The sequence below is a fragment of the Hetaerina americana genome, unplaced genomic scaffold (genome assembly GCF_022747635.1).
Source record: "Hetaerina americana unplaced genomic scaffold, ioHetAmer1.1.p SCAF_6, whole genome shotgun sequence".
In the NCBI taxonomy this organism is placed as follows: Eukaryota; Metazoa; Arthropoda; class Insecta; order Odonata; family Calopterygidae; genus Hetaerina; species Hetaerina americana.
This window is the reverse complement of record NW_027287205.1, coordinates 79,862,826-79,882,366: the sequence shown is the minus strand read 5'-3', so window position 1 is coordinate 79,882,366 and position 19,541 is coordinate 79,862,826. Positions and strand designations below refer to the sequence as shown.

Here is a 19,541-nt window from a genome sequence, read left to right as displayed (position 1 = left end):
TCGTGCATCAATTTTATGACTTTGAAGTGGATTCAGAGAAATCAGAGCGAAATTCAGGAATGCCTTGTATGTACGGGGGCATCCTCTAAGTCGAACAGTTAGGACATCATTATATCCTCATGTCTAAAGTAGTTATGCAATAAGATTAAGTCAAAGCTTTTTGTATATGAGAATCGATGAATGAAAATATTTAGCCAAAGTTCTTGTTGTCAAGAGAATGAATGAATTGCTCTAGTAAGTACAATACTCTCTATCATTGTAGATTCCTTTGCGCTCATAGATGTTCATATATTACAAATAAGACGATGTGCTCAAGTAATACAGGGTTCGTCCGGAAAATAAGTGTACTGACTACTGATTTTTTACCGCCGCTCCAGGCGCGCCCAGCACCGCTCTGACGGGCTGCGATTGAAGGGGGGTATGTTGGCAAGCGACGCTGAAAAAGGCAGTCGGCTCTGAGCTGTGGTGTAGTGAGGAGCTCTGTTAACGCGAGCCTCCACGCTCGACCCACGCCACGGAACGCGATGCCGAAGTTTTTGGAGCAGCGTTATTCCATCAAATTTGCGGTAAAGCTTGGGAAATCGTCTACCGAAACTGTCGGTATGATTAACCAGGCTTACGGGGAGTCAGCCATATCCAGAAACATGATCTTTCGGTGGCACAAGATGTTCGTGGAGGGCAGAGAAGAGGTCGACGACGAGTCTTCGAGAGGTTCCCGATGATGCCTTCGCGGGAGCGTTCCAGGAATGGGAACGCCGCTGGAACAAGTGTATCGACTCACAAGGGTCCTATTTTGAGGAATATTAGCTTAAGATATGTAAAAGTGTATAAATATTTTTTCCTGAGCTCACTACACTTATTTTCCGGACGAACCCTGTACATACAATACACTCTCTTTGCATGAGGAAGAATATTTCGTTAGACCTAGTGGTTCTCTATGAAAAATTTATTATCAATAAGAAAATGAAAACTTGAAAAGGAAAAAGTCTAACAATTGAATATTAAGGTAGTTTTAAAGATTACTTCTGCGATTTTTTAAAATCAGGGCATTACATCACTGACAATTGGCAGTTTATTTTATCCATTTTATCTTTTTGTTGGTACAATGATAGAAAAGTTTCATGCGATGCATTTTGCTTTGCCGAAGAGAATTACTCGGGACACGGTGTCACAACAATTACTCATGCTCATCAATAACTTTTAATTGACTATAGTTATTAAAATTTGAGTTTCAAACTCATATTTATGCAAGCCAGGTATCTTTATACCTGGTTTCATATATCATATTTCAGTAGTCAGTATCCCGAAACATGCGAATTTTTGAGCTTGTTGGATTCCGAAATATACGGATTTTCGACACAATTTATCGGGTTATCAATTATAGTCTAATAGATGTTATGTTTCGCTTCCTAGAATTTTCAGTTCACTCATGCAAAAGCTCTTTTTAACTTTTACCAAGACGATTTTGATGTCCTTATTGCTTGGCGTTATTCATTATAATCATAAATACACCGACATTATTACATTAAGCCCTAATTCTCAGAGCATTCGTCAAAGCGTCGTTTGCTATCGTGGTTACTTCTTAACAGAATTATCATTAATAACTGCCATTTAAATATTAGGCTAGAGTGGATTTTAAGTAAATATTAATAACTTGTAAATTATAGACTGAAAAACTTACTTTTCACTCGAGCAAGAGAAATTCTCATGTGATAATCTCATTCGCGGAACCTTTTCTTAAAGAGGAATGAAATATTTCTTATTTGTATGAACAGTTTGTGGCAACTATAGTTTAAATTATAATATATAATATGACTTCCTCCCCTCTCTTCATATGTTCTCCATTTATTATCCACTGTTTATAATCTTTTTTCTCATTGGCGACATATTTGTGTCGCCCTTTTTCTCGCGTGGGCTTGATTTGAATTTGGAAATCACAGCTGCGATGAGTCATCTACCCTCGTCAGGTCAGATATCTGACAATTTCATCTTGGCCTTTTGCTTTTTCACACGCCTCCCCCCTCAACCCCCACCCCCGTGCTCATTCCACCCCTCTCGTCTTTATTTCCTTTGTTGCGTCCATCAGCGAAATAAGCTAAAGGCACCATCTGCCTCTCGATTCCGACGGCTGCCATCTATTTTCCAACTCTCCGCCTCTGAGATTCGGACAGCTCTCCAGGAATGCACACGAGATGTGGGAGTAGAAAGATCTGCCTCATGGAGTTTTTGATTCCTCTGTTCAATTCAGTCATTCCTCCTCTTCCTTCACGTGAATTCCAGATTCCATCTGTAAAGTCTTCCATTTCGTTTTCACTAAAATAACTTTTGAAGTTTCAGAATCCAACTCAACTCTGTTCTACGTATTTAAATATACTTTCAATATCTCTAAATTCCTGAAAAACTCGACTAAAAATAACAGAGTTGTATTTATTTATTTCTCGACTGTATATGGCGAAAATTCTCACTCCGTTTGTCCTCTCACGTGCATACTCTTGTCTTATTTTTCTGTCTCATTCATGTCATTGAAATATGATTTTATCTTATAAGAAACATCAATTAAACCAATGCATTGAGAATAAGATTTGAAGTAAGCGTTTTTTGCTGTTTTCATTTATTGGCGAAAAAACGCTGCACAATGCGTGGCAAAATAAATATTACAAGTTATACCTCAATGAGCTTCATAAAGATACGCACAGACCCAAGAACGTTGTTCCTTTTCAATGTCGAAAAATTAAAAAAGCCAGAATTTAAGTCAATCCGAGAAACTTAATCCATTAACTCATTCATTCTATACCTTCCTGTACTAACATTCTACGTACTTTTGCCTTTTTGAATTTGATTTTAGTGAATACCAGCTAAAAACATGTCCTTAATGACTTACAAGCGAGATCAGATTGCTAGAAAAGTTATGCTTGAAACACTTAATTCATGAATGTTAAAATGATAGCATTTGTCTTAAATTTTCAGTATTTATATCTTCTAAAAGAGGTTAAACTAACAATCTATCCGTGTATTGCACGTTATTACGGGTTAAAAATATAAAATTAGAGGAATGGATTCTTAGATATAACGGGCAGGCTGAAAATTTCACTGCATTGAACGTTATAAGAACATAAAAGGTTAGAGTGCCATCTTAATCTTCTACAAGATAATTAGTTTAACTTGGTAGACTAGTTTTTTGGTCCAGTTTTGGTCAATGAAATTCAGTGATTTGCTATCAGCTGAGGGTGAATCCAAAGTTTTTAAAAGACCCTTGTAATTCGAAAGTAAGCTAACCTTAGGGCACGTACGTCCAAAATTGAGATGGAGGGAGGTACGTTTCGTGAAATTAAGAGTCCGAGATTCAAAGTTTAAGAGCTGGGGGTAAAAAGGGAGGCAATAACCGGAGTAACGCATTTCTTTGAGGAACGGTGATTATTGATGTCTACGGCCAGGAGTTTGGTACATTCTTTTTCTTCTTTTAATTGCCGAATCGGATCGCGTGCAGCGTAGAGAAACTAGATTTGTAAAACGTTGTTATGAAAAACTTAGTAGCGTATCCAACACATTAGAGCAGCTAGGCTGGGAATCACTCACGGAGCGAAAGTTAACTTACTGATTGAAGCTCTTGCATTCATTGGAAGTAGATTTCTTTAGCAGCGATGTTGAAAATGTATTGCTACCCCCATCGTTCTACGGTAGGCGAGATCATGTTAATAAAATTAGAAAGATTAAGTCTAGGAAAGATATATTTAAGACGTTATTTTTTCCACGAACGATAGGGGATGGGGATAACATTGTTCGGCCGCGGTAGGGTAATGTTCGGGTAAAATTATTCTGGTTTGTATTCACCCCCTGTCAAACACCCTGGCGGTGGCTTGCAGGGTATATATAAATAAAATAAATAAATTCTTAAATGCTAAAATAGGGAGAAAAGGTTGATTGGAGGATATATATGACATTTTTTTTACAGGAAATTGCTGTTCATATTTACCTGGATTCAGCATTAAAATTGGAGGGCATACACTAGAGCAGGTGGCTCATTTTACCTATTTAGGAAGTATTTTAGACAAGGTGGTAAAAATGCATAAAAAGTACATAGTAAAGTAAGTCATACTCGTTGTATGATCTTAAGAAAAATAATATTGCTAGACAAAGAAAATAAAATAGGAGACATAGTTGTTGACAGGGACATTGAATAAGGATTTTTGTTATTAGCTGTGGTTTTACGGCTTAAGGTAGGTTTTGGTGTACCCTGGGGATTCACCATACTGTACTCGTAAGCCCAGACTTATATTAGATAAAAAATTCCTAAATCCCATACTATATGTAATAGTTACTGAACATTTAATCCTAATTACCCTTTCCCTTACCTAATTTCATCCAAAATGCCTGTTCCTTGACTCCCTCTACCTCAATTTTTTGTATTCTCGTTCCCATTAGCGTTTTCACTCTTCCAGTGCCTCTCAGGTTTTTTTGATTCAATTGTTCTTCACTGCCTTCTTTTAATGTTTCCCAACTGCTGTCTCTCTTCCACTACTAAACCTAGAACTTAATCGTTGGTTATCATTACCGTCCATTTTATTTTCTTCATCCTCTTCCAAACCCACAAAACCCAAAAGCCTTCAATCTAGATTATTATTTTCTTTCCTCAGTGACCAAGTTTCCGACTCATTCAATACTAAGAACAGTTGAAAAATTTTTACTTGTCTTCTCTTCATGTCTTTATTTAATATGCTCGTCATGAATGCCTTCCTCGTCGTAGCTTTCTCACTTATCCTACTCCTTAATTTTTTTGTTTCTAATACTCTATCCGTGCATGTAAAGCTGTTAAGGAAATATTGATGAAAATCTTGTTAGGGAGCTTGGTTTTGTAAGGTACGGAGACCTGGCTGTTGAGGTATGATGACAGACTTGAATTGAAGGCTTTTGAGATGTGAGTGTGGAGGAAAATGGAAAAGTGAAATGGACAAAAAGGAAAACAAAGGAGGGAGTGCTAGAATTAATTGGGGGACAGGAGACGGTCGTCGGGAGATATCTAAAGGCGTAAAAGTAAGTGAATGGGGGAAATTTTCATTGGGATATGGGATGTTGAAGACTGTGTGTTAGAGGGGAGGGCTTTAGGCTGGAAGAGGGTAGTGGTGTTGGACGGAAAGGAAGACATGACACTCTGTGCCATGATAGGTGTGGCTCAGAAATTAAGCGGTCGTTAGTCCTTTCGATACATGGCTTGAACGTTATGTAGAATACCATCAATAATAATAATAATAATGGTAATGGAGTGGGAGGGGTACTTAAAGAGGGCAACTGGAGGGAGAAAGGGGATGGAAGATTGGGCATATTTTGCATTGGGGGCGCTGGCAAGGGTATGCGGTAGGAGAAGAGAGATGGGGAGGGAGGTGGACCAGAATAGGTGGGTACAGTGTGGATTTTCGGCGAGAGATATATTCAATAGGTTGCTGTGAGAGGTCAGTGAAGGGTGTTTATGCTATAATGGCTCTAAAGTGGATTTGTGATTGGAAATGAAGGGATACAGATCGCTGAGCAAGGTTTTTTTATCTTTCATGCGCTTGGGGGAGAAAATGATGAATAGGTTGTTGCTATCGTTACCGTCGTTTCTTATTTTTTTAGAAGCAAAGGGAGGAAGCTGGCAAGATGCTTCTATTGAAGAGATGCTTAAGGTATCCACGTTTAGACAGTGCGCCAAGCAAATTTGAAATGTGTTTTTCAAGACTTGTAGCGGTGTTGTAAATCGTATGCTCTTGGATGAAAGGGGGTATAGGTTGAATCCTTTTATGTGTATGGGGTGAGAGGTTTATTCATGGTACGCGTATCGTCTGTGGGTGGGTCTAATGTGGACTAATGTTGTGAATATGATCTTGGACAAATGTACGTCTAAGCCTATGAACGTTCAGTATGTTTAGAGGAGTGTGAAAGGACAGGGTGGGGCAAGAGTTGTTGTGTATAGTACATTTTTTTGGGGACTGTTTCGCCATGTTTGCGCTTTATTAATATATGCATAATCAATTTATCTGAACCATTCAATTTCGGGTTTTGGAGGTAAGTGGTTGAAAAACGATCTCTCAATGTGCCTCTTCAACCGGTTAACGTAGGAAGGAGACTTTGCAATACCTTTTGCCATACTTTCCTTTTGGAAATAAGCTTTACTAGACGAAAAGTGGGATTATAATCGCGCAGTACTTGCTGTAAATCACGCGGCGTTGTTTCCTGCGAATGCACACATCCGCTAAAAAAGAGTAAAGTAATTAGTTGATTTATTAGATTGCAAAAATATGATGCTCACTGCATGTAATTACTCACGTCTTAAATAAAGTTACTGATATATCCCTCTCAATCCATAAAAAAATGGTATGGTACTCATTTTGTATGAGGTCTACAGTCGCTGGGGAGATGTCTTTTGCCTTTAGTAATTGTTGTATAACGCTGTTTATAGTAATATGCCTACATTTTTATTTTCTACCAAAACAAACAATAATAAAGCAATATTAAAATTGAAATATTAACTGGAACACAAATAGAAAATTGTGCATCTCTCCAAGTTTAAGAAAATATTAGAATAATACGTGATAATTGTGGGCACGGAATACGGAATAATAAGTGGGCATTGAATAGAAAATGAATAAAATTTCATGTAATATTTTGCATTACGGTCATCTTGAGCTTTCCTCTAGTTTCCTCGATAGACTCTGATAACTGTGAGCTATCACCACTCTCTGCGACATAGGCGCTCGTCTTTTTATTTTAGAGGAATGTATTCATAGAATGTTATGAATTTTGTGTATTTTTTTCATATCCCCAAAAAAGTATCGATTGAATCTCCCAATATGATTAAAAATCATATTGAGAGATTCAATCGCGGGTAGGCTGAGTGGGTGGAGACAATGAAAATGGAAAAATATGGAGTAGCGGAAATGGAGACCAACGAAATGGGGGAATCCTGAGAGATAAAATATCATTAACCGTGAATCACGTGTTCTGCAAAATTGTAAAACGTGAGTTTCAAAGAAAAAAATCACACTTAAACCCACCCGTGAATCCCAATTAAACATATTGGATTGGGAAATCTCTGGTTAATATTAGAGATTTACATAAAGCAATCTGTCATCCCCAAACTTCACCCGCTTTGAAGGTGCTTGCTTCGCTCGTAATTCTCCTATCGAAAAAGGTCGGCATGAGTTTGTTCGGGTTTCATACGAGTTGCACCTTCGCCATACGGTCGTATGTTTAGGATGCAATGTCGGTATGAGTAGGATGCAACGTTGATCTGCGTGTTTTAGTGAGATGAAATCGATAAAATGTAATTACAAGCTGTGACCAAGTGAAACAAGTGAACTCTGATACGGGAGGAACATGTTATATGCGTGTGTGTGAAACTGTTGTGTGAAACTCTTGGCAAGAGTATAGGGTTTCACTTCTCCTCGAGCCTATCAAAAGTGAATGGATCTGAATAGAATGACCGCGAATTCACGAAAACAGTAGCCAGATTTGGAGGATAGTACGAGGGTGGTCCCAGAAGTACCCGACTCCAAAACAAAAAGAAAACAAAAATTTTGGAAAAAAATTTATTTATTTTTCGACATAATCTCCTTTCAGCTCTATACACTTGTACCAGAGACGTTCAATAACTTCGATATCTTTTTTGTAATAAGAACTGCCTTGCTCCTCAAAATAGCATTAACTGACGACATCACTTCTTCACGGTTGGAAAAACTGTGACCACCGAGCCATTTGTTCAAGTTTGCGAAAAGAAAATCCGAGTGGGATAAATCTGGTGAATAGGGTGCATGAGGTAGCAATTCAAACTTCATTACATGAATTTTGGCCATTGAAATAACGGATTTGTGAGCTGATGCATTGACTTGATGAAACAACACTTTCTGCTAAGCCAAATGCGGCCGCTTTTGCTTGATTTATTCGCTCAAACATTTCCATAAGTTTGCGTAATACTAGCCGTTGATAGTTTTTCCTTTTTCAAGAAAGTCAATGAAAACTATCCCACGCGCATCCCAAAAAACCGACGCCATGATATTGCCCTTAGATGAAACGGTCTCCGCCTTCTTTGGAAACGGTTCTCCCTTTAGAATCCATTGTTTTGATTGCTCTTTTGTCTCGGGTGTGGACTAATGGACCCACGTTTCATCCATTGCTATGGAACGACGCAAAAGTTCTGCTTTGTCACAGTGAAACCTGGCTAAACAATCAATTGAAACATCTTCACGACACTGGTTTTGCTCGAGTGTGAACCCATCTTGCACAAAGCTTTCTCATGTCCAAATTTTCAGTTGATATGCGAATACCGTACTTTTTGAAATGCCTACTATGTCTGCTACCTCGCGCACTTTCAGTCGACGATCATTCATATCGCTTTGTGGATTTCCTTCACCTTTTCTTGGGTCGTCACCTCATTTGGTCGACCAATGCTCGTCTTGACAGCTCGTGCGACCTCGTTAAAACTCTTCTACACAATATTTTACTGTTGTACACGAAGGAGCAGAATCACCCTGAGTAGACCCCAGTTCAGCTTTTATATTGGTTCTGCTGAGGTCTTTCAAATAAAAGTATTGTGTCACATAACGATTAATAATTTTCTCCATTTTCGCAATTTCACTGAACACGTTCACTATTGATGGTTGCCAAACAAATACTAAACAACGTGGAATCTTCAAACTTGAAACATATGCCTTATAGAATGCATACTTTCTAATAAAGGGATATTTTTTAAACAACTGACGCCATCTCTAGGTCAGGCCGGGTACTTATGGGACCTCCCTTGTACATCAAGAATTAGACGATTCAGAGAGAAAATATTGATGTGAGTCTGTAGATTCTTCCTATGAGATTTTAACAAAAAGAATTTGGAGAGAATGTTGAACAGGAAAGACGTAATAAATATTTATATTTTCCTGTGCCGAGTACGAAGATTTTCCTAGATATACATAAACTATCAGGTTGTGTTTTTTTAGGCGAGGCAAATAAATTAATTTATTGTTGTACCAATGTATAGACTGTGCCCATTCAATTCGTACCTTAAACCGTGGAGTACAATTAATAATAGTTTTAAAATACTAATGATACAACTCGAATGATTTACTTCCAACATATCTGGAAGAAGAGATGGCTTTATTGAAAAGAAAAATAGAAAATGAATATCTCTTTGGAAAATTGTGGGAGATTTGTAATCATTTTATAGAAGCTCGATGTTCTTCAATGAAATATTTCTTAATATTAAAATTATAAAACGTATTAATCAGTTAAAATGCTTCTTCTTTCAACAAAGTATTATACCTGTATGCTGTGTTTACTATTCTGCAAACAACGTACACACGACATACGACATGAATGCCATTAATGTACTGTTTAGGAGTCGTCAAAAATAAGGATAACAACTCTCTCGTTACTCTAGAAGTACTAAATATTTTTCGGAAGTTCTCCGGCATGTATTCTATGAACTATTAGATCGCACGTAGAAGATGTGTACCTCCCATAATAATATAAAGTTTATATTTATCTGGCTTACAAAGTGCTTTAACTAATTGAATAGACGTAATCAGTTGTTCATGCGTTGACAAAACATATTAAACAATGCTGTAGTTTCTATTCCAATACAAACTTTCTGGACGTTCGTCGACTCATTAATAGTATATAGTTCATTAAGTGAGTTCCGATTTCCATAAAAATATGGTAGTTTTTTCTTCATGCCCGTGAATGTCACTTTCGAAGGATAACTTGCTTACGAGACATAATGATTAGTTCAAGTACAAAAGGAAGCATAAGAGGACTGCATTTTAGATATGATTCATATGATGTAAGCAAAGCTGAAAAGCGTTATGTTCCAGTATAAATTGAGTCGGGCTTAAGTGGATATTTGTGGAGGGGATGACGAATGCTGGGCGAAGGGAGAAAAAACTGCGGTCAAAGGTAAGCTACCCTGTGGGATCGATTTGTATAGAGACAATATATAAATTGTCACCATAAGTAGCGGCTTTTTTTTCCATGAAGTGGAGATTTGTTGACCAGAGACGGCGAAAGTGTAGGGTATACGATAGATCTTGACCATTGGGTGAAGTTGGAAATCGACGATCCCAGGGACTTTTTCGGTGATGTGAATGGCAATACTGGAGAAGATGGAACGGCCAGAGGTACCAACTTTTCACATTATCGGGGGGAGGTTTAAAATCGAAGGTCGAAGAGAGATAGAGTGTATTGAGCAGCTTGACCAACAGTCCTTTTTTGGGTCCGTTTTTCAAACTATAGTTAAAAGTTCTTGCTGGTAAATGTTGTAGGTTGTGGTTCCATATATATATATATATATATATATATATATATATATATATATATATATATATATATATATATATATATATATAATGTTTGGACGGCACAATAGAACACAAATAAAATAGTAACACTTAACAGGACACTCACACTGTCGACTTTGTAAGCTTTCGGCCTTCTCTGAGGCCTTTTTCAAATAACACTCACTTCACTTCAAGTCTTACTTGAAAAAGGCCGAAAGCTTAAACAATCTACAATGTGAGTGTCCTTTTAAGTGCTACTATTTTATTTGTGCTCTATTGTGCCGTCCAAATATTACACTGCTCGTGTGAGTGTATCTATATTATCGATATATACAAGGGCGGTTCACTAAGCACCCTTGTTAGAAATAAAGAAACTATATTTTCAAAAACATTTTTTTATTTTTTAACATAGTCCCCTTTTAGAAAGATACACTTCTCCCAACGTTCCGGCCATTTTTTAATCCCTCCAAAAAATAGGATTTGTCGAACTCTCGAAAATACGCCTCTGTCTCGGCGATAACTTTCTAGTTTGAGCTACATTTTTTTCTCACGAGCCATTTCTTCATGTTAGGGAATAAGAAAAAGTGGCAGGGAGCCAGATCGGGTGAATACGGGGGATCGGGGGGTGCGGCAGCAATTCATAGCGTAGTTCATGCAGTTCATGAAGTTTACAGCCGGATAAGCTTGTTGTCCACCGTGAGCAATCGCGTCAACCATCGGGCCGACAATCACCAACTTATCAGGTAAAATATTAATCGCCGTTCCAGTCGACATACCCACGGCCTCTGCTACTTCGCGCACTTTCGTTCGTCGATAAGCGAGAATCATGGCGTGGACTTCTTGAATGATTTCCTCGGCAACCACGTCTGCTGGGCGTCCTGGTCACTCCTCATCAAAAACAGATGTTTGCCCACGTTTAAATTCGTTGAACTAATATCTAACTATGGTCATAGATGGTGAAGTGTCCCCATAAACAGCATCCAACTTTGCTTTTATCTCCTCGAATTTCTTCCCATCCAAAAACAAAAAGTGAAAATCCGAAGGTTACTCCTCTTTTTCCATCTTAGCGAAAATCACGAAACACGTCTTACTCGAATGGCTGCCAAATCCAAACTAACCTTAAAATCAATCTGGAATTTGTTTCGCTGTCGTTTGATATATGGCAGTACACGATGATAACATAAACTTTCCTCAGGAACGTCCTTTGTCGTCAAACACGGGTACATATTGAACCGCCCGTGTGTGTGTATAATTATATACATATATATATATATATATATATATATATATTTTATATATATATATTATTAGGTAATCTACCGGTTAAGGTAGGTTTCCGGATGGGCAAAGCTACTAAATAAATATTTTGTGATTCCTAATAAAGTAAAAAATCCAGTATCCTACTCTACATCAAGTCCCTCTTCATCTCTGTGTACTTCCTTCCTCCCTTCATCCTGTCCAACATTCTTTTTCTTGTTCCTGCCATTCCCTCGTTTACCTAACATTCTCCCCTCTATTACAGCCTTCAAAATCCCACTACCGGTCAACACCCCCTTCATCCACTGTTCCTGCCTCCATGGGATTTCTCCCAACAAACCCTTGTACTCGCCCACCATACCAAGTACTCCCTCATTTGTTTTCTTCTCTGTCCATTTCACCTTCTCCATTCTTCTCCACACCCACATTTCAAAAACCTCCAGTCTATATCTATCCTCCTGCTTCAATGACCACGTTTCCGCGCCGTACATAGTTACGCTCCGTATCAAAGTTTTTACGAGTCTTTTCCTAATGTCCTTACTCAACGTCCCGGTCATCAACTCCCTCCTCCTTGTGAAAGCCTCTTTGCCTAGCGCAATTCTTCTCCTTACGTCCCTACTACTTTGACCGTGTTGGTCAAAAACACTACCGAGATACGTAAACTGTTCTACCTGCTCTAGTTTTTGGCCTCCTATTTTAATATTTGGCTTAGCCTTTTTCTTTCTAGAAAATCGCATAACATATGTTTTATTAATATTTATTCTCATCCCACACCTGTCACACTGAATTTCCAATTCACTCAGCAATGCTTGCGACCACTTGGCTGACTGACAAACTAAAGCGTGGTCATCAGCAAACCTAACCGATTTTACGAATTCCCCGCCCACTTTCATTCCTACCTCCAGTTCTTCCCATGCCTCTTTAATCATTTCCTCTGCATACATTTGAACAGCACCGGTGATAATGGGCAACACTGCCTCACACAATTTCCTAAAACTGCCCATCCGGACTCCCCGTTCCCCACCCGCACCTGAGCAGTCTGAGACATGTACAGGTTGCGGATTAGCCTCCTTTCCCTCCGATCTATTCCTACTTTCTTCAATATACTCATTAGTTTTCCCTTATTCACTTTATTAAACGCTTTTTCGAAATCTACGAAACAGGAAAATACGTCCTGGTTGTGTTCTATATTCCTCTCGCTTAATAATCTCATTACCGCAATGGCATCACGTGTACCTATCCCCTTCCCAAACCTAAACTGATCATCCCCTGAGTAATTACTTGCCCTACTCTCTATCCTTTTGTTTATGATGCTGAGAACAACTTTAGCTGCGTGGGATTTCAAACTTATTGTCCTGTAGTCCTCACATGATGTAGCCTTAACCTTTTTCGGAATAGGAACTAAAACTGATCTCACAAAGTATTCCGGCCAGATTCCTTCCTCATAGATACTACGAATAAGCCCATATAGCCTCTTTCTCCCACATTTTTCTAAACATTTCAATATTTCTGCGGGAATGTTATCCCCACCCACGGCCTTATTTAGTTTTATCTCCGTTAATGGAAGATTTATATAGTATTAAGAAAAGACTCGTAAATCTTTGATATGGAGCTTAGCTATGTACGGTAGGGAAACGTGGTCATTGAAGCAGGAGGATAGACGTACACCGTAGGCTTTTGAAATGTGAGTGTGGAGAACAATGGAGAAGGTGAAATGGACCGAGAAGAAAACGAATGAGGAAGTACCTGGTATGGCACGCGAAGAGAGGGGTTTGTTGGGAGAAATCCTATGGAGGCAGGAAAAGTGGATGAAGAGGGTAATGACCGGAAGTGGAATGTTGAAGACTGTGATAGAGGGGAGAATGTTAGGCAAACGAGGAAAGGGAAGGAACAGGATAAGGATGTTGGACGGGATGAAGGGAGGAAGAAAGTACTCAGAGATGAAGAGGGACTTGATGTAGAGTAGGATACTGCATTTGGACTTTGTTAGGAATCACAAAATATTTATTTAGTAGCTTTGTCCATCCGAAAACCTACCTTAACCGGTTGATTATCTAATAATATATATATATATTCACATGGAAATATATATAAGGAAAAGGAATAGGAACACATATAAAAGAGGGAGAGGAGAGGTAGGCGAGGCAGAATCGAGCGAATCACAAGTGCAAAATTTTCCTTGACCGGGACTTTGACTAGCCGGGCCGATGCTGTGTTATATGTGTTCCTATCCCTTTTTCTTAAACTATTTCCATGTGAATGAATAATTGTTCGCCATACGGAGAGTTTTCATGTTTAAAAGTGTGTGTGTGTTTATATATATATATATATATATATATATACACACATACATATAAATATGTCGCCAAACGCCCCGATTCGGGGCGTTTGGCGACATATTAGACCCACGGATCTCAGGGTAAATTACGTTTCCTCGATAGCTCCAGTGGTTAAGAGCATCGGCCCGGCAAGTGGAAAGATTAGAGGTTCGAGTCCCGGTCAAGGAAATATTTTTACTCTTGTGATCCGTTCGATTCCGCCTTCCCCAACTCTATTGTGTTCGTCCTTTATATGTGTTCCTATCCCTTTTCCTTATATCTGTTTCTGTATATATATATATATATATATATATATATACAGATATATATATATATATATACGGCATATACATATATATATATATATATATATATATATATATATATATGTATATATATGTATATATATATGTGTGTGTGTATATATATATATATATATATATATATATATATTTATATATATATAGCGTTTATATTTTATATGTAGAATTAGAGGACAAAGCAAAAACACAAAAAAGAAAAGAAACTCACTAGTTTTATAATATTCGGTGGTTCAAGCCAACGTTCTCAAGGAAGAGAAGGTAGGAACTCCTTCCTTCTCTTCCTTAGGAAAGGTAGATTTGACCACCGAACATTCGAAAACTAGTGAGTTTATTGGTGAATTCTTCTCGGGTCTTCCACCGGGTCAATGTCTCCATAGCTGCCGACGTTTCGATTCCCGACTCGGTCATCGTCATCAGGGCTTCTGATTGCAATCAAAATGAAGACCCGAGAAGAATTCACCCAACTCATACGCGGGGAGCGCACCAGATACCATTTGTGAGTTTCTGTTCTTTTTCGTGTGTTTCTGTATTTTTGTCCTTGTCCACTAGGGCTTACATCATATACTTTATTATTATAGACGACCCGGCCCACATGAATTTAGCCCACGACGTCTTAACGTCTTATGAACAGGGCGGTTTCTTCCTAAACAACCGAAAATCCAAGTTTCTACTGCCAAAGGGCAACCAGCCCCCGACCTCCATCGGTTGGTCAGAAGAACCATCCCTCAAAATATTAGGGTTCTGGTGGGAGAAGTAGTTGGCTCCCACGATTGTGCGAAACTGGTGAATAATAGACCGCCACGTAAAATGTTGTGTAGGAAACCTTAACTCCCTTCCCACCCGCCTCCTCAACCAGATTGTCCTTCAAGGATCTGGTACGTAGCCCATTTGTGGCCCTTACCCGCTAAATATAATGCATATTTTATTCGAGCGACCAACCAAATAATATGGAACGGCAACGCAAAGAGTGTCCCGCAACCAGCTACATGGCCAGTTTCAGCTGGTTGGTCTCAATTTAACAGATAAAGCTCCAAAGGCAAGGGTGTCCCACGCGAAGCTCAGCCTGCGCATCCTCAGGGGTGACGACGCGTGGCGCAAGGCACTCCTCAAGGGGGCGTGGCAGGAACTCGCGCGCGACGAATGCCACTGGATGGCATTTGGAGAGACGAAAAAAGTCGCATTTTGCCTGCGAGATGCAGAAGCAATTAGGTTCAGGAATATGACAGTCGGCTTGGTGCTTCGGTTCTATGGGAGCGAACGTTTCACACTTCTACCGCTCACCATTTTATCGTTTGTGGTGATTGTTATGTCGCGTTATCTTGTCAGCATGTGTCGGGTGACTTTTCGAAGGACAAATGTGTAAAATTTAGGTGATAGTGACTTTAACAAGTTTTAATTTTAGTTGAGTAAAAGTTTATTTTAATGAAATAATTCACTTTGTGTCAAAAGTGCAAGATTTAGGGTCATGAGTGAATAGGGGTCGTGATTGTTCAGAGGCTGTTTAATTACAAAGGGATTGGAATTTCGAGTTTGCCAGGATATATTTCTACAAAAGGGAGTGATATCCGAGAAAATTTACTTGGTTTATTTTTTCGGATAGGTGCATTGACCTGGGTTTTACTTGAGTGCTGGCAATTCTTATTCGTTGTGATCTCTGGAGAAATGACCAAGTACTTCCAATTCTGAGGATGGTGGATTAGAGGGATTAATTAATTGGGAAGGAAGTTGATTTGGGGTCGTCGTCATGCTTAGACGATTCTCCTTGCGGAGGTGGGGTGAATTGAATAATGTCGACGTTGGGTTTTTATCGAAGAAAGGGTGTGGACCCTGAACCCGGGGGGAAGGGCTCGGAGGTTAATCGTTAGCTATGCGTTGAAGTGAGATCTACACTGAGAAGATAACTTTTGGAGCGTATTTTTTCGTGTAATCAGGGACTCTTTTGAGAAATTAGAGACTGTTATTACTCTAAGTATACAAATCGTAATATAATGATTAATAACACTGGGTGCAAGCACAATTATAAGAATACTATCAGTGCACGTGTAAAACTTTGGGGAATACAGGAAGATAATTCACAGATTTTTCCAAAAGAGGATGCGGAATCAGGTGATAAATCAGTGCTCATAAAGCGTAAGGTCAAGTTGAAGTGTTTAAATTAGGAAAGGAAGTTCGGGAAAACGCTATTATAAGCATTAAATTGCTCGAGAAGTAAAGAATTCCAGAGTTAACTTAATAAAATGCCAAGTAAAACAAGGAGGCAACAGCAACAGATGATTTATACCTTAAGTTATAATATTTTAGCGCCTTTCAGAGCAATAAACATATACCGACTGAATATTCCATTAAAGACTTCGGTAGCACAAACCTCGCGTATGGTAATACATTGCTGAAAAACAATCAGAGGTGAATTTCAAACTCAAGAGAGGACCGCAATTAGTCAGTGCTCAAGTACTAATTTCGTCGGAAGGGAGGAAATCTTAATATATAGTGAAATAAATAGAGAGGACATTATTTTGTGTTGTCTCGGTTTGTGGCTCGGGGACTTGGCATTTAAATAAATGGCAAAAGCGTAGATTTAAGGATTTTGAGCCTGTGCGTCTGTGAAGGATGGATTGAATAAGTCACACGAAGAGTAAGCGGGGAATTAAGATTAAAATAGGAGGAGGCTGAGAAAAGTAATTAGAAATTCTTAGACAGAAAAAAATGTGTGGCTTTGGAAGGATTACGTAAAAGATAGAATGGTCGGTAATCGCAAGATAGAGGAGATAGGAATATTATAGCATAGAATATGAACGCATTAAGCTCGGTTACAATAATAATGGGCTCGAGAAGATAATTGCGGAGGAGAAAAGCCATTAAATATTTTTTCAGAAAGGCTTTACCCGTAAATTAGTTGTCAGACATCTTCCACGAATATATCTCAACTATCTGTAATGAAGTTTTATTCGAGATCCATATTATTATTAATACCCATCTTTATCCTCTGATAATTAAGTGGGTTTGGTTGTTGTGCGAGAAGTGGGGGGAAACATGTATGCTGTAAAAAACCTAACACTGTATTACGTTGGCGTACTAATTGGGAGAGTAAAAATTGTAAGAGCATCGCTAGATAAAGTAAATCGAGTTTAAAGGAGACCATGTTAAAGAGTAAAAATAAATTTGCAGAAATAAATGTCTTTTTTACTTGTTAGACCGGAAAATTTTAAGACTACCCCGCAAACTAGCATCCTCTATTTCATTATTGGCTGCAGATTCTTTAAATGCATTGTAGTGGTAGGAGTTTATATTCTAAATGTACGAGATTGTAATTGCCAATAATCACTACCGGCCTTTGGGGACGGCGACGACCCCGCTGAGGCCCTGCGGATGTCGAGTACAAATATGTTACGAATTATTTATTTATTTATATATAACGTATACCCTGCAAGCCACCGCCAGGGTGTGTGGCAGGGGGTGAAATAATTGTACCCGAATATGACCCTACCGCGGCCGAGCAATATTATGATCCCCTATCGTTCGTGGAAAAACGACATCTTAAACACATCTGTTGTACACCTAATCTCTCTAATTTTATTGACATGATCTCTACTACCGAACTATGATGGGGGTAATAATACATTTTTAACATCTTTGCTAAAGAGACCTTCAAATTTATGCAAGAGCTTCAATCTGTAATTTAACCTTCGCTCCGTGAGTAATTCCCAGCCTAGCTGCTCTAATATTTTTTATACGCTACTAAGTTTATCATATAATGTTTTGCAAATCTAGCTCCTGCACGCTGAACCCGATCTAATTTGACAATAAATCCAACTTCATGAGGAACCAATATACTTGCAGCATATTCAAAAATGAGGCCTAACTAGCGAAAGATAACATTTATCTTTGTTCTTTTCATCAAATTTAACAAGTACCGTTCTAATAAACGTTTTGCTAGCTTGTCCACATATTCCCCGTTTGTGTTTCACCCAGGAGAGATCGTGAGTGAGGGTAACGCCTAGGTATTTCATTGGGTCTACACATTCCATTTCGGTGTTCCCAATGCAGCAGGCGTTCGGGTGGGAATCGCTCTTTTTCCAACAAATCTTGATCACGCACTCTTCTAAGTTTAATTCTAATTGCCAAGTGTCGCACCAGCGTTGTATAGCATTTAGGTCATCTGAGAAAGAGCTACTGAGTACTCAGGATCACGGATATCACGGTAAAACACTCTATTCTCGGCAAATAAACGTATCTTACTAGTGACTACGGAGTCAATGTCGTCAGGGTAAAGTAGGATTAAAAGAGATGAAACTCCCCTGGAGAACACCTGAAGTAACCTCTATAGCATTTCAGCTTACTCCATCTATGACTAATCGTTGTATCCGACCATTCAAAAATTCTTTAATCCAAACCCGAATATATTTATCTATACCGTATGTTTTGCGAATAGTTTACCAGTAATAGTACTTTGTTCTAGGCTTTGTTAAAATCTAGAAAAATCGCGTCCACTAGAACATTTCTCTCTCCCGAAATAAGAATACATCAACAAAAAGCGCAAGTAGTTTGTCGCAGGATCTACCTTTTCGGAAGCCGTGCTGATTTTTCATTTAAAAATTCTGATTATTGAGGTGTCTTACGATTGAACTAGAACCTATATGTTCCATAACCTTGCACGAAATGAATGAGAGGGAATTAGGTCTGTAATTACTCAGTTCCTCCTTGTCTCCGTTTTTGAATATTGGTGTTTAGTTAGCCGTTTTCTAATTTTCCAACTTTGTGATCTACAAGCGACTTCTTAAATAGTATTTCTAAACATGGTGCAATTTCCGAAGCTAGATCTTTAAATATACGAGCGGGTATTTGATCGGGTCCGGAGGATTTATTAACGCTAGATATTTTCAAGCAAAAGTTTTGTTCCATTATATGACATTTCAGTTTTGGGCATCGGTTGATCGGCACTATTTGGTAAGCTATCGGGGGTATTCTGTGAGATGTTTGTAAAGACCCTTTGAAAGAAGAAATTCAGTAAGTTAGCCTTTTCCAAACTGCTGGTTACTCTTTCGCCTTTATCAATTTTGAGTGAATTGATAGTTGACTTATTTCCCTGAACTTCTCTAACCTATGACCAGAATCCTCTTTCAGAATTTTCGCTAATCATTTCCTTTTCAATTCCCTTAACGCTTTCCGAAATGCATGCATTCACCCTAGATATCTTATAATCATCAGTGATCTCATTCTTTTTCTCGCTAGAGATATCATCCCTAAATTTTTTTTTAATTTAACCACAACATCAGGCTCCACAGCCTCTGCCAATAATGTTGGGGATTTTTATAAGTTCTGGTATCCTCCTGCAGCCATTTTGCAAC

General features: G+C 38.6%; 1 protein-coding gene across 1 annotated transcript in view; it reads right to left on the bottom strand.

Moving 5' to 3' along the window:
* LOC139695169 (lachesin-like) overlaps window positions 1-19,541 on the bottom strand; it is a 160,606-nt gene that overhangs the window by 49,868 nt on the left and 91,197 nt on the right. The gene's annotated exons all lie outside the window — the stretch shown is intronic.